Source organism: Chlorocebus sabaeus, chromosome X (assembly GCF_047675955.1).
Source record: "Chlorocebus sabaeus isolate Y175 chromosome X, mChlSab1.0.hap1, whole genome shotgun sequence".
NCBI lineage: Eukaryota > Metazoa > Chordata > Mammalia > Primates > Cercopithecidae > Chlorocebus > Chlorocebus sabaeus.
In genome coordinates, this window is record NC_132933.1 from 24,571,597 (window position 1) to 24,587,338 (window position 15,742).

At 40.5% G+C, this 15,742-nt stretch overlaps 1 long non-coding RNA gene across 1 annotated transcript in view; it reads left to right on the forward strand.

The window, feature by feature from the left end:
* Window positions 1-15,742, forward strand: part of LOC103232525 (uncharacterized) — a 171,628-nt gene that overhangs the window by 49,192 nt on the left and 106,694 nt on the right. The gene's annotated exons all lie outside the window — the stretch shown is intronic.

Sequence of the window (15,742 nt, forward strand, 5' to 3'; positions counted from 1 at the left end):
TTCTAGCGTGTGCACACACACTTCTTTTCTGGTTATTTCTCTACCCTGTGGGGGTTGTGCTTAGCTGAGGTTTAAGAAACGTCTCTTATGCTTTAAGAGTCTGGATGCATTGAACAGGTGAGGCAGCTCTAGGGCCCTTATATCCCTCTTTTACTTAGGCCCAGAAGTAATCACTATCTTTCTAAAGAAAGGCACAACATCAGGAAACAAGCTACATACAGTTGCCCCTAGTCTGTTCAGAAGTTGCTGAAGATGGGATATATGAGCCAGGAGTGAGGTCTAGGAGAAGAAATGTCAAAAGAGAAGCTGCAAATGCCGTAAGCGGGGACAATACTATTTAGATATCCATCTTCTTGGCCAGTTGAGCCAAAACATTTATTATTTATCTTGGTAATATCCAAGGTCCTCCTTTTAGCTATTTGAAACTATATATTATTAACTATAGTAATTCCACAGTGCAGTAGTACACTAAAACTTATTCCCCTTATCTAGCTGTAATTTTGTCTTTTAACAAATCTCTCTTCTCCACCCTTCCCAGACTCTAGTATCCTCTGTTTTACTACTTCTGTGAGACCAACCTTTTTTTAGCTTCCACTTATGAGTGAGAGCACATGGTGATTAACTTTCTGTTCCTGGCTTAATTCACTTAACATAATGTCCTCCAGTTCCATCGGTGGTGCTGTGAATGACAGGATTTCATTCTTTTTATGGCTGAATGGTATTCAATTGTGTATATATACCACATTTTCTCTATCCATTTATCTATTGTTCAACACCTAGGTTGATTCTGTATCTTGGCTATTGTGGACAGTGCTGCAATAAACATTTTTGTAGCTATGGTAAATTGGCTTGCCTTCTTGATTTCTTTTTCAGCCAGTTTGTTATTTGTGTATATAAATGCTACTGATTTTCGTATGTTGATTTTGTATTCTGCAGCTTTTCTGAATTCATTTATCAATTCTAAGAGATTTTTGTTAGAGTCTTTTGGTGTTTCTATGTGTAAGATCATGTCATCCACAAACAGGGACAATTTGACTTCTTTCTTTCCAATTTAGATGCCTTAGATGCCCTTTATTTATTTCTCTTGCCTAATTTATCTGGCTAGGACTTCTAGTACTATGTTGAATAGGAGTGGAGCAAGTGGGCATCCTTGTCTTTTTTCAGTTCTTAGAGGAAAAGCTTTTAGCTGTTCTCCATTCAGTAGGAGGTTAGCTGTGGGTTTGTCATATATGGCCTTTATTGTGTTGAAGTGCTTTTCCTTTGATACCTAATTTATTGTGAGTTTTTATCATGAAGGGATGCTGAACTTTATCAAATTCTTTTTCTGCTTCTTTTGAGATGTTCATATGGTTTTTGTTCTTTATTCTGTTGATGCAATGTATCATGTTTTTTGCTTTGCATATGCTGAAACATCCTTGCATTTCTGGGATAAATCCCACTTTATCATGCTGTATTATCTTTCTGATGTATTGTTGGATTCAGTATGCTAGTATGTTGTTGAGGATTTTTGCATCTATGATCAGGAATACTGGCCTGTAGTTATTTTTTATGTTTTGTCCTTGTCTGGTTTTGGTATCGGCATTAAGCTGGCTTTGCAAAATGACTTAGGAAGAGTTTTCTCCACTTTAGTTTTTTGGAATAATTTGAGAAGAATTGGTATTAATATTTCTTTAAAGATTTGGTAGAATTCAGCAGTGAAGACATCCAGTCCTGAACTTTTCTTTGTTGGGAGATTTTTTTACTAATGATTCAATCTTGTTACTTGTTATAAGTCTGTTCATATGTCCTACATCTTCTTTGTTTCATTTTGTTAGGTTGTATGTGTCCAGAAATTTGTCCATTTCCTCTAGGTTTTCAAATCTAGTGATGTATAGTTGATTATAATAGTTTCTAATGATCCTTTGTGTTTCTGTGGGATCCATTGTGACATCTCCATGTTTCTGATTTTGTTTGGGCCTTCTATGACTTTTACTTAGTCTAATGGTTTGTTAATTTTATATTTGAAGAAAAACAACTTTTTGTTTCATTGAGCTTCTAAAACTTTTTTTAGTTTCAATTCCATTTATTTCTGTTCTGTGATTTATTATTTCTTTCTTTCTACTAATTTGGAGTTGGTTTGGTTTGTCCTTCCTTTTCTAATTACTTGAGATATATCATTAAGTTATTGATTTGAAATCTTTCTAGTTTTCTTTTTTTATGTAAGGATCTGTCAAGTATTCATTTTTTTTATTAGTTCCTTAAAACTCATTCATCCTGTAAGTTTGCCTCTCAATACTGCTTTTGCTGTGCCCTATAGATTTTGGTATGTTTTATTTCTATTTTCATTTGTTTCAAGGAATTTTTAAATTTCATTTTTAATTCCTTCCTTCACCCATTGGTCATTCTGGAGCATGTTGTTTAATATCCATGCATGTGTATAGTTTAAAATGTTCCTCTTGTTATTGATTTCTAGGTTCATTCCATTGTGACCAGGTAAGATACTTGACAGGATTTCCACTTTTTTTTTTTTTTTTTTTTTTGAGACTTGTTTTGTGTCCTAACACATGATCAATACTGGAGAATATTCCATGTGTAATCCATGCTAGTGACATTTTGAGTGTCTCAGGGCCTAGATAGAGAAGAGTTTGTGGTTGTGGTGCTGTGGCTTTGCTGGGGGCAGACTTGAGAGGCATTTCTCAGGCTGAGGGAAAGTGTGTGCCATGGCGAGTCAACCAACTTGGGGCTGGGGTCGGGTCTATGAAGGCTGTTACACTCTGGCTGGGAGCATGCTCACACAGTTGCTTGGCTGGCCTGGGGGTGTGCCTGCCAGGAAACAGGGGCTATTTCTCAGGCCTGGGATGTGGTTGTATGACTTCTTGCCTGGCCTGGGTATGTGTCTGCTGGGGTGGCTCCTGTTTTAATTTAATTTAATGTAACTTAATTTAGGAGAGCTAAGTAATTAAACATGAGGCCAAAGTACGTAAGAAAGTGGCAGTCTTTTATTGTAAATATGCACACACTCTTGGGGGAGGTTCTCTGGTCCTCAGGTGTGGGGTGCCAGGGAAGTCGCCCCGGCGCTCTCGGGTGATGTTCTCCGGTCCACAAATGCGGGGGCCGAAGAAGTCACACTGGCGCTTACCGGCGGCGGACTTTTATGCCTGGGAGCTGGAGGGGGAGGAGTTTGGGGCGTGTGTGTAGGAGTGGCTTCTTGAATTTCGGTGTCCCCGGCTTGACGTCACTCTGCGCATGCTCAGTTGATTTGGTTCCTTTCCCGAGCGTGGGAAAATCTGTGATGAAGAACCCGGAAACAACAGGGACTGCTCCATCTTGTTCACCTTCCTCCATCTTGTCCCTTCCCCCTCACCCAAACAGCTCATGGGACTGTTTCTCAGGCCTGGGATGCAGGTGCACAGCTGCTCAGCTGACCCAGAGTGTGTCTGCCAGGGACAGCCCACAGGGCTATTTCTCAGACCCAGGACACAGTCCCATGGCTTCTCAGCCAGCTGGCATGGGTAAATGTCTGTTAGGGGTCACCACCTGGGCTGCTTCTTAGGCCCAGGATGGGAGTACAAGGCTGCTCAGCTGGCCTGGAGGCTTGTCCACCAGGGTGGCCTGCAGGGCTGTTTCTCAGTCTCAAGGCATGGGCACACTGCTGATTGGATGGGGGTGTATCTGCCAGTGGTGGCCCTGAAGCTTTTCTCAGGCCCTGATTAGGGGCCGCAGGGCTATTGGGCAGGCCAGGGGCTTGTCTGTAAGGGGTGGGGCTGTTTCTCAGGCCTTGGGAGTGGGTGTGTAGCTGCTCTACCTGCTGGGAGTGTGTCAGCTGTTCAGAGGCTTGAGGGCCTTTCCTGCTTGAGGGAGGGAGTGCAGCAGTTTGGCTGTCTCAAGGGTGGGTTTGCACTGGGTGGAAATGCCAGACTGTTCCTCTGGCTGGAAGTGTCTGTGGTAAGAGTTGGTTTTCCTGTTCTGCAGGAGCAAGGTCATAGCTGATCCTGGGTCCAAGCTCTGCACAGCTGGGGTTGTAGTGTTCAGCTACCAGTGTGGGCTTAGTGGAATGAAGATGGAGCCCTAGTGTTGGGGAGGTATAGTAGACTTCAGCAGTGGGTCTGGTCTCAAGTTCACATGGGGTGGGTATGAAAAATATGTGGAATTTTCCTGTAGTAAGGACTTTAGGTGTTTGTGGGGCAATGGAGGCTGGTGGGGTTGAGCTTGCCTTTGCCTCATGATGGGAAGTCCCTTCTGACTCCAGGCAGATATGATCCAGGTGGGGAAGAAGAGGCTGTGGAGGCTGGGTGCTTCCATGCTGCTCTTCTGGATTTCTAGTCAACATAGGTGCATCTGCACTCCAGCACTCTTCTTTTGACACTCCAGTTAAATATTATTTGTTTTTTCATTGCCTTGGTCCTTTCTTGTGGGGGGTGGGGGACAAGCACCTAGTGTCTCTACTGGATCATCTTGCTGATGTCTCTCTCCAGCACACAAACTTATTCACATGGGGAAGAACCACAGAGTGATAACCCCAACACCCCAATGGGGCACAGAAGGTTATATATCTTCTTGAGGTTAAAGAAAGAATGGGGACTTGGATTGTGGCAAAATCAGTTATGGGAGTGGGAGAAGAGGAGTCCTGGCTAGCAAGGTAGTCTTGTTATGTAGATGAAACCTCACAGGTAGCAGCCCTCAGAAAGAATAGATGGTAAATATTTCTTTCAGACCTTTAAGGGTATCAGACTTTCAGTTAATCATTCCTAGATCTGGACAAGGGAAGGCTTCAGAGAAAACCTGTCTTCATCAATGCAGATTCTCTACAGGTACAAATCTTCCACACAAAAGACAGCTTTGCAGGGCTACTTCTGTTTCCAGGTCCTCTGAACAACCATGTCAAAATATGGCAAAGAAATATTTTGATTTTTTTCAACATAGAGTGATAATTTAACTATTTAGTATTACAAACACAGCACAACCTTATTTGTCACTCCTTTGCTCAGAAAACTTCTATGATTCCCTGTTGTCCTAGAGAATCAAGTTCCAAAGCCTTATCTTGGCATTTACAACTCTATAAGATTGAACCTTAAATTAAAATACTCTAAGAATACTTCTAACATTCTCATTTCATTCATTTTTCAAACTATAGAGTCAGATTCAATTAAGGAAAGGAGAGGGCCTCTTCTGGAGAGCAGTGAACTGTGTATAAACACAAGTAGAGTCAGTCCTGTTTTGTAGAAAAACCTACAGAATTCCAAAATAAGTCCTCTTCACTTTGGGGTAGGCAGGGATAGATTGTGGAGGCATGCAGGGGAGTACTGGTAATCCACAAATGGATTACCATTTGTGGTAATGAATTCTGATTACAATTAAGAAAGTGACACCCAAAAAGAATAAATCCCACAGCCCAGCTGTAGAAACCTTGAACTAGGATTCTGTCGTCCTGTCTTTCAGTCTGGTAGATTTTTAGGCCAGCTTTGATTTGCTGTACCTGCTGCCTTCTATTACCTAGAGTGGGATAGGTGTGGGGCTAAATAACAAAATTTATTTTCAGCCGTTAACAAATTAGTACTAATTAATTTCTCAGAGCCACTTGCAATCCCACATGATATCTGAAGGAAAGAGGTCACGCAGATTACTTGAATAGATAAGTGTAGGTGAGAGACATGAGATACTGCAGTAAGGGCGTCACCACATAGTACACAGCAATGGGAGGCAGCATGAGGTCACTGTGTGTCTGGAGAGCAGAGAGCCAGGAAGAGAATGAAAGCATGCCACAAGCAAGAGTCTCTTATTTCTCAGCCTTATATGTGTACTTCATTTGCCTTTGAGAGAAAGTGGGGGTGGCGATGGGAAATGCACTGATGGCTGAGTTTCAGGGTTGACTTGAAATCTGCTGAAGAGAAGTCACCTAATCTTGACCTTCATTCATTGACTGATACTGAATTCTGCATTCAAACAAATTACTCTTTGCAGTTAAAAGCTCCACAGATGAGTCCTTTTGTAAGCTGTGCTTAGTATACTAATGAATCATACTTGTCAATAGATTTACCATTGAAGGGCTTATGAAGTATGGTTTATCAAAAATGGCTTAGATCTTCAACCTGTTTCTAGGATTGTCAGTTAGCAAATGCATTTGGATGCTTAGAGCCCCCATTCTGGCACCTCACTAGAACTTGACCTAGGCTCTAATCTTTAGCTATGGTTGTCTTGTGCTCTTACACCTCAGGAGCCATGCTATTCCTAAATTCCATGGATCTTTATCAGTATAATGTATATATATATAAACATATGTATATAAACACATATATATAAACACACACACACACACACACACTGAGATGAAGAAGTCTTGAAGCTCTCTCTGACCTTCCCTCTTCCCCGACTGTCTCTCCCAAAGAAGCTGAAATTCCTTTATCTGCCTAAGATCCAGACCCACCAAGGAGAACAATTGTTTTTTTTTCTACCATTTCCTGTTATCTCTTTATCTATTGCAGAAAAGAAGACCAACATGTAAATACACCTGAACAAACACTTTTACAAGTATAATGTCTATCTCCAAAGATCATTTAAATTCCAAAGAGAAGTATTTACAAGTTCCCATATCCATTCTTTCTCCTTGGTAATCCCCTCAACAGAATTCCTCTTCTCCCCCATCCCATAACCTGTTTTACCAGGATTCAAATCCCCATTCTTTCCATAACCTTGAGGTGTATTGCAACCACCTTTGCAAAGATTATTGACAGTGAGGGAAATCTAGCATGGCTGACTGTGTCTTGCTTCTAGCCTCACAGGCCAGCTATTCTCACTCATTCCTGGGTATAGGCCAAGCTAACCATGGGAGGAGCTTATAGTTTAACTTCAAAGCAAGGATGATAATAGTCCATTCTTAAAACTGCCTTCTTGTTCAGGGGCTTAAATTGCCTTTGACTAATGAAAGGCCACAAGATTAGGATTATAGGAGGGGCCTGAATTATGCTAAAATGTAGGTATAGTTTTCATAATGCCTTACTGCTCAAGGGTCATGTTGCCAGATGTCACAAGATTTGTGATGTCCCCAGTTGCTCCTATAGATAACATAACTATTGTAGAGCTAAGATTGGTCTTTTGAGATGTGTTTCAAATTTTTGCATTCTGGTAACTGACTGACTCCACTGGGAGTTGTGACTCATGACTCAGCTTGTCCTGTGCTCAGCCCCCTCAACCCAGAGGCTGACTCAGTGCTTTCATTTCTGTAAAAGAATGTGAAGACCATTCTCTACACCCCTATGATTGCATCTGCAACCAGTCAGCAGTACCCATTCCCTAGTCTTCTCTCTACCAAAGTATCCTTGAAGAACCCTAACCTCTGAGTCTTCGAAGAGACTGATTTGAGTAATAACTACATCTTCCACATGGCTAGCCTGTATTAATTAACTCTTTCTTTACTGCAGTACCATAATCTCAGTGAATTGGTTTTGTCTCTGCACTGAGCAGGAAGAACCTGTTGGGTATTTATAGTATATAAGCTTCTGTCTCTTACTGGGAAGTTGGGTCTTCATTCTGAAAGTTCTTGTGTGCACACATTAAATAAATTTGTGTGCCTTTTCTCCTATTAATAAAAAAAAAATCTGTGTGTGTGTGTATATATATATATTTGTATATATACACACAGAAACATATATTTTCCCCAGAGAATAGAATTCTTATGCCGGCTAACCAAGAGAACATTTTCTGATCCCCATGTACTTAGGAAAACAGTACAAACAGGTAAAGCAGCTTTTGCATATTGGGAATAACACTTAACACTAGCTGTTTAGCCTTGGTTAAGTAATTCCCTCAATCTGGTTTCCTCTCCGTGCAATTGGAGATAATTTCCCTACCTCACAGGATTGGGGTATTGATTGAATGAGTAGGTATATGAAAGTACACTGTAACCTGTAAATTGCAGATATTAACATGTCAGATATTAATGTCAGGAGTCAGTAGAGTGCAGTGGTATAGAATGTGGGCTCTGAAATCAAACTGCTTGGCCTTATATTGTAGCTTTGCCATTTACTAGCTCTGTGACCATGGGCATGTTAAACTCTTTGAGACTCAGTTTACTTACCTGTACAATGGGATAATAATAGAACCCATTTCCATAGAGTAGTTGTGAAAAGTAAATAATTAATGAAGATAAAATGCTTAGCACTGTGCCTGGAACATAGTAAGCTGTCACTATGAACAAGGAAGTAAAACAGTAAAAATTCATTATATTCTGTAGGCATGATCACCTTTGACATATGCCATCATATTTGATTATAAACAACTTTGTGAGGTTGGCAGAACAAAGTATTATCATCAACATTTTACAGAATAAAGTATTGTCATCAACGTTTTACAGAAAGGTTGATGATTCCCTCAAGAAACCTCAGCAAATAGGTGGTAGGCCTTTGATTAGAACTCTGAATTCATTTCTTAAGGCCTAAAATGAATTCTGAGACTGTTTGTACAACAGCAGCCCAGCAGGGGAGAGCTTTCTGGCTAGGGATCTCCTGACAGGCAGCTGCCTTCTTCCTCTCCTATGTTTAGGCCCTGACTTATTACATGTCATATTATTACTATGGTCTGAATGTTTGTGTTCCCCCTTAGAATTCATAAGTTGAAACACTAACTTCCAATGTAGTGGTATTAGAAAGTGGGGGCTTTGGGAGGTGTTTAGGTCATGAAGGCAGAGTCCTCATGAGTAAGTTTCATGCCTAAACAAAAGAGACCCCAGAGAGCTGCCTTGCGTCTTCTACTATGTGAGGATATAATAAGAGGCAACATCTATGAGCCAGAAAGTGGGCCCTCACCAGATACAAAATCTGCCTTGATCTTGTACTCCTCAGCCTCCGGAATTGTGAGAAATAAATTTCTGTTATTTATAAGCCACTCAGTCTGTGGTATTTTGTTATAGCAGCTTGAATGGACCAAGACAATTACCAAGTTATCAAATAGGCCATGGGCAGGAGCAAAAAAATCTTCTTCATTTTCTCTCTGTGTTTGGTAGCACACTTGAATTGAATTCCCTCATTCTACTTCTATTACTAATAAATACATTTCATCATGAATCAGATTGCTACTTCTTTCTAATATAAGTATGTTATTGTCCATTGTGCACTGGAAGCCTTTCCCACGTCTATTTCTTTTATGAGGCTGTCTTTTTTTTTTAAAACCTCTTTGTTAATCACAGCAGCTATCTCTGTCATTTGGGGACCCACTCTGTATTAATGAATATGGATTGGAGTCTTCCTAATTGTTCTCTGAACACCTCCCAATTTTCAGAAGGGTAATTGATTTCAATCAACTTCATTAGTACACTCTCTACACTCTCGAAAGCCTGTAATTTTCAAGTTCAATATTTGTGTGCTCACACCCTCAGGAGTGCTTCATTTGTATCCCATTATAATCCTGGAATTCTAACCAGTCACCGGCTTTATCATGAAGCTTATTTATTTTCTAGTATGGCTGAGTCATGCTTTAGGGCATACCCCATACGCAAATATATACATTTTTGTAAAAGCAAAATTACACACGTATTTTTAAATTTAAAACGTTAACAACTCTAACTCTGGCTCTAATGAAGACTGTATTGAAATGATTCCCATGCCTCTAGGGGTATAATAGAGTCTGAAATAAAGAAACTAATGTCAGATGTTAGGTGTTTACTGTAGACAATTAGTCAAAGAGAAAACTTTAGCTTGGAAGTGAGAGGAGCTCGTTGGGAAGATAATATTTCATAAAAAAGTCACTTTTAGTTTAACTTCTAGAAAAATAAATGAAGAGAAATATACTTAGATACATTGTCACATAATAATTAGTTTTTTGTTATGAAACTTTTCCCATATTCATGTATATTTTTTCTTTTGTTGCCTAAGTCTACGTTCAAAGATCTGTTGTGGTTTACTGTATTTCTGTGGAACTGGAGTAACTAATTATAGTCTACAATAGATACCCAGTTGTTGGTTCTGCCTCTGAAAGCTCAAAGCTCCTTATTAGATTTTATTGGAGAAGTACCTAAATTGAAAATATGAACACTTTTATCACTGTATTTCTACCAGAATTACCCTCATTGAGGTTCTTCTTGCCATTCTTCAGCTGGACTATTGCAAAAGCTTAACTGGACTTTCTACATCTCTTCTCTCCCCACTTCAACACATTACACACACTATTGCCAGAATGTTTTCCCCCAAACATTGTGTCATTCCCTTGTTAGATCTTCAGTAGCTCCTTGTCACCAGTGGCCTGGAGTGCAACATCACCCATAATCTAATTTTTCAACTTACCTTTCTAATTCTATTTGCTGTTACAACTTCATATACCATATGTTTCAGTCAAATGATTGTGATTCCTCAAATGCTCCATAAGCATTGGCACATACCTGTGTCTACATATGCTGCTCCCTTAATGAGCAACACCTTTCTCACCATCTCTTTGTATGGATATTTTATATGTCTGCATTTGTTAGGGTAGCCATAGGCCCTTATAAAAAAGAGACTGTAGAGTAGAGTGGCTAAAAATTCAGAACTTCATTTTTTTTCTCTTGTGTAACAGCTCTGTTGTGTTTCAGAATGCAATGACTCTGCTTTGTGTGGTCATTCAGGATCGTAGGCTCCTTATAAGTTGTCAGGTCAAAAAGTTATTGCTCTACCATCCCCTAGAGTGTCATCCTAATCTGAATGATGAAGGGTGGCCCACTTCATTCACGTTCCAGCTAGAGGAAAAGGAAAGGGTGAATAAGACATGTATACTCTCTTAGGGTCTGAGTCTGGAAGTAGGCACATTCACACATAACTGTGAGGGGAGGCTAGGAAATGTAGTCTAGCTATATGTATGGAAGAAGCAGAGAAAAAATTTTGGTGGTCAACCAAGTTTATGACATGTTGAAATCTAGCTCAAATGCCATCTTCCTTCTTTAGGCTATTCTGCGTCCCTCAGCTGGAAGCAATTTCTCCTTCCTCTGATCTACTCTAGTTGAGGGCTTCTGAAACTAATGTGTACAAGAATCACCTGTGAATCTTGTTAAACTACAGAGGCTGAATTAGTTAGTCAGGGTTGGGAATTGAGATTCTCCATTTCTAATGAGCTCTGAAGTGATACTTATGCACTAGTCTGAAGAATACACTTTGAGTGTTCCAGCCCATTGTCTGTTTCTCTCTTGTGGAATGTAACTTTTTCTACTTCATATTAGCTATTCGTGTGCATAACTTAGCCTCCTTACTAGACAGTTAATTCCCATAGCAGATCCTGGATCTCGTTGGCATCTGTCACTCTCACCCTGCCTCCCTACAGCACTGAGAATAGAGCATGCACACTTAGATGTAGTTAATAAATATTTGAATAATTGATGAGTGGCTTCAACTAATTTAGAATGTTGAACATAAACTTTTGAAGGGCAACACTACTTATATTAGCTTCTGGACTATGCTTAGTGCAGTTACTTATTTGAAAATTGTCTGTTGAAAACTCCCCTCTTACATAACCCAGCCAAACTAAGGGAACACCGGCCCAGAGAGCTGAGCTAAGTGGAATTCAGGCAAATGGAAACCACATTTTATTGAGGACTTTCCCCCTCTGTGTGCTGTAACTATTTCAAAGGAAATGCTAATCCCTATGTTTGGAATTCATTTCCAGAGAGCTTCTCTGCTTAACAAGCGTGACTTTGTGCCCACAGAGCTTCATAAGCCAATTTTATCAGTTTTGTTGAAGAGGTGGCTTTTTTTTTCCCCCACCTGGAAACACTCAGTGATCTTCTATCTGGAAAGTCTCAAGTTGAGTACCAATTAAAGCTGGATAAGAATGACTCCTCTCAAGTTGGCACCATTTTAGCCCGTTCTTTTCTCAGTCCTAACATATTTAGTCATGTGTTGACCTTGGAGGTTAGGGTGGAAGAAGGAAGAGAAGATAAAGTGGGTTAGGGTTTAAAACAGAGGCTACTTTGTAATCTATCCTAAGTCTTATGAAGCAAAGTAAGAAGAGCTGAGGTCTCCTGCCTCACACCTGTCTGCATGATGGAACTCCTAACTAGAACTATTTTGTACTTCGACTTTGTCATAAATGAGACAGAGCTGAAGTTTCCCTTTTGGACTCTGTATGTAAAAGGTTTCACAAGCAAATTAATCATGTTATTAAGATTTTACAGATTCTTAGCCTAGTTGAAGAAATGAGTTTTAGTTTCTATTAGCCCCACTGGTACAATCAACTAATGTACCAATCACAAACTACATAACTTCACAGTGGGATCCTTTACTTTTTACCTGTAGGCTCTTTACTTGGCAGTATCTTTTTAGCCCTTAGTTCCATTACTAGGCTTTGGAATTGAAAAATGGATATTCAGACATGCCATTAATGTATACTGACCCCTCTCTTTCCTTACTGTCGACTAGATATAAGGGTTTATGGTATTATCTGCACAATGTGTCTGGATAAGTTGTGATTGCACATGGCTGCATTTGATTTTGTAGGTATTCCACATTTTTCGGCTTCCTATTCCCTCAGTGAGACCTTTAGCATGGCAATTCAAGAATGAAAATATTCTCAACAGAGCTAGGACTAGGGTGAGGCAACCCAGGCCCCTAGGGAGCAAAATTTAAGGAGGCACTAACTTGCATATGCATGCCCTGGAAATGAGCACCTTCTTAAATGTTGCGCCCTAGGCACCTAGCTTGCCATATTCTAGTCCGGGTCCTGAGTTCCAAATGAGAGAGCTCAAAGTACTAGTTGCTGAGATCATTTGGATGATTGAGTCAACCCCAGTCCTTTACCCCAACTTGTAGGCATGTGTATGCGTGACTGCAGAGATCCTACAAATGTACATATGAGACAATAAAAATGGAATTCTGGCTGGGCGCGGTGGCTCACGCCTGTAATCCCAGCACTTTGGGAGGCCGAGGCGGGCGGATCACAAGGTCAGGAGATCAAGACCATGGTGAAACCCCGTCTCTACTAAAAATAGAAAAATTAGCTGGGCGCGGTGGCGGGCGCCTGTAGTCCCAACTACTCGGGAGGCTGAGGCAGGAGAATGGCGTGAACCCAGGAGGCGGAGCTTGCAGTGAGCTGAGATTGTGCCACTGCACTCCAGCCTGGGTGACAGAGCGAGACTCCGTCTCAAAAAAAAATAAAATAAAATAAAATAAAATAAAATAAAATAAAATAAAAATGGAATTCTGCAATCATGATTTTATTAATCACATGAAGGTAAGACTGACATTCAATGTTTATTTGCCCTCTGTGCTGCAGTAAAACAGTCTTGACATAGATTTTTTAATGAGCATGCATTAATTATTGGCTTTGAGAATCTCCTTGAATTTAACTCTTGCTGTTGCTCCATGGTCTCAAAGTCCCTTGATTTTTCAGACCACCAATGGCACATCTAAATGTAGACAAATGCATCGCTCTTATCCAAGTGCCTAACTATATACCCACTTGCAAAGCATATGTGAATGCCACCTAATTAGTTGTGAAGTGCATTTTGGCATATGTCGGAAGTTAAAGCCACTTCCTTAGAGGAACTCAAACTCCGAATTTATCTTTATTAAGGCCTTGTCCAAATGATAAATATACACTGCCTCCTTGCTATCTACTGCTTGGAAATAAATCACTTTAGGATTGATTTGCTAACGGCTTTCTTCACTCTAAGGGTCCTCCTGCCTGAGAGGTCATACTGTCCTTCTTCACAAACAAACATTGATAACCAAACAGAAGACACCACACTGACCATACAGTGAATGAAGAAGGAAGTCTGGAGCGAGGGGAAGCATGATCCTTTGCACAGCCTAGAAAAAACGAACCTTACCAAAGTGCAATCTTATATTCTGGACAAAAGTCCCCAAACCACTTTTTAAGAATATGAGTGAACAAATGGGATATATTCATCTTCTTTTTCAGCAAAGTGCCATGAACGTTGGTACTTTAGTCAGGAATTACAAACCCCTCCAGGAGTCTGCCAAGTAATAGAAATCAGTGAAACTGGCTGGGTACGAGACAATCAGGAGTGGTAGGGACTCCAGGGAAACAGAGAATGCACTTATCATCCACTGCAGCTGCTTTTTGTGACATGGGAATATGGGCCAAATCTTGTTAGATCTTCTGATTCTTCAAGAGAAGCAGGTAACTTGATTTTTTTAATAACATGATGGCTCCCATTTTTTAACTGTTGGAAAGTTAGCTTAAGAACATTTTAAGGTCACTGCGTGGGATAAATAAAATATCCCTAAAGGACAGAGTTGCCTCACTAAGTCTTGAAACCTGACTCCTTTCCAGTTGTGATTCCTTGCTCAGGACCATAACTCTGGATTCACATGGTGACTTTCAATGGCTCAGCCAATCATGCTAAAGTTGTATATTCTTAAGATGCCAAGATATTAAATTGTATTTTAGACAGTTAAGTTTACAATTATCTTTGTCTCACTGCACATGGGTGGCACCACCTGCCTGCAGTCTTAGCTCACTCTCTACATTATCGGCATAACACAACAGTGGACGCTTGATTTCCATGAGCCAGATGTAACTGATTGTCCTACCTTCACCTTTAGAGTGAGGCCACAGGGGCCCCATGGAACCACCTGCTTCTTGAGGAAGAAGTACGTACATGGAAATAGTGCTGTCTTAACCAGCTTGGCTTTCTTACATTTTTAATATCTTGTTTGTCTCAACTGCTTATTCCATGGTCATTGTCACTTCTGTTTGCCTGTTTCTGAATCTGTCAGTTGTTGACTAATAGAGGTAGAACTTGAATCCAGGTGTCCATTTCTTGAGGGAATTTGTTCTGCAAATTTATTCTCTGCAGGTTGAACTGAGACGTCTTTGATTTGCCCTGTGTCATATATATTTCAAATTAGCTTGACGTTTTCCTGCTCTTGTGATCTATGATGTGAAATTACTTCATGGCCTGTGGAAGTTCAAACACATTCCAAAAACTTCTGTTAACTTCCAGAGGAGCCTCATACTTCCTGGGCACTCATGCTGTCCGTGTCCCACACTATATTTGTGTGAAGCATAGCCTTTGTCTCTGTCTGGTTCTCTCTCTCGTTCATTCTTTCTTTTTCTCTCTCTCTCACTCCTACTTCTGCTCTCACTCGAAATCCATCCATGAGCTCAGTAGACTTTCCCCAGTCACATTACCCCTCCCCTTGCCACCAGGCTTCATGCATCTCACTCTGACTGTACCCTTCCCATCACAGCTCCTCACCCCCTGCCTCTCAGCTTGCCCTGAGAATGCTAACTTCTTTTCCTTCTACAGTGATAGAGCAGCCTCCTTACTTTTATGTGGCCTTGCTGCCACTTAACACTAAGGTCATTGGAGTTGGGGGATGACCTTTTTGAACCTGTAAAAATAAACTCAGATTCTTTTTGTTAATTAACAAATGAACATAGAGCCAAAAAGCCTTGCTCTCTAGTATCTTAGGCTGGGTCTACTTCTGAGCCAAGGCCTGATGCTGATGCCTTTATGAATATCCCTGCTCTACCTTGAGACTATCAAAATGCTGCTTCATTTAAATTTTACCTCCCCTCTTCTGTTCTTCCCAATCTCAAATAACCTTATCACTTCATTTGTTTTGTGAGTTGCCCCATATTTCCTCTGATGTGCGGTCTCCCTTGCTTTAGGAAGTTAATAAACTTAACTTTGTCAGACTATAGGGGTGTCCCTGTTGGTTATCATCAGAGGGGCTTTACTACCTTCTGCTGCAAGCATTTATTAAGGTATTTGTTCCAATATATGCAGTTTTCTCCCTAAAAGGATTTATCTTTCATTACAATGTAACTTTCGTGAAGA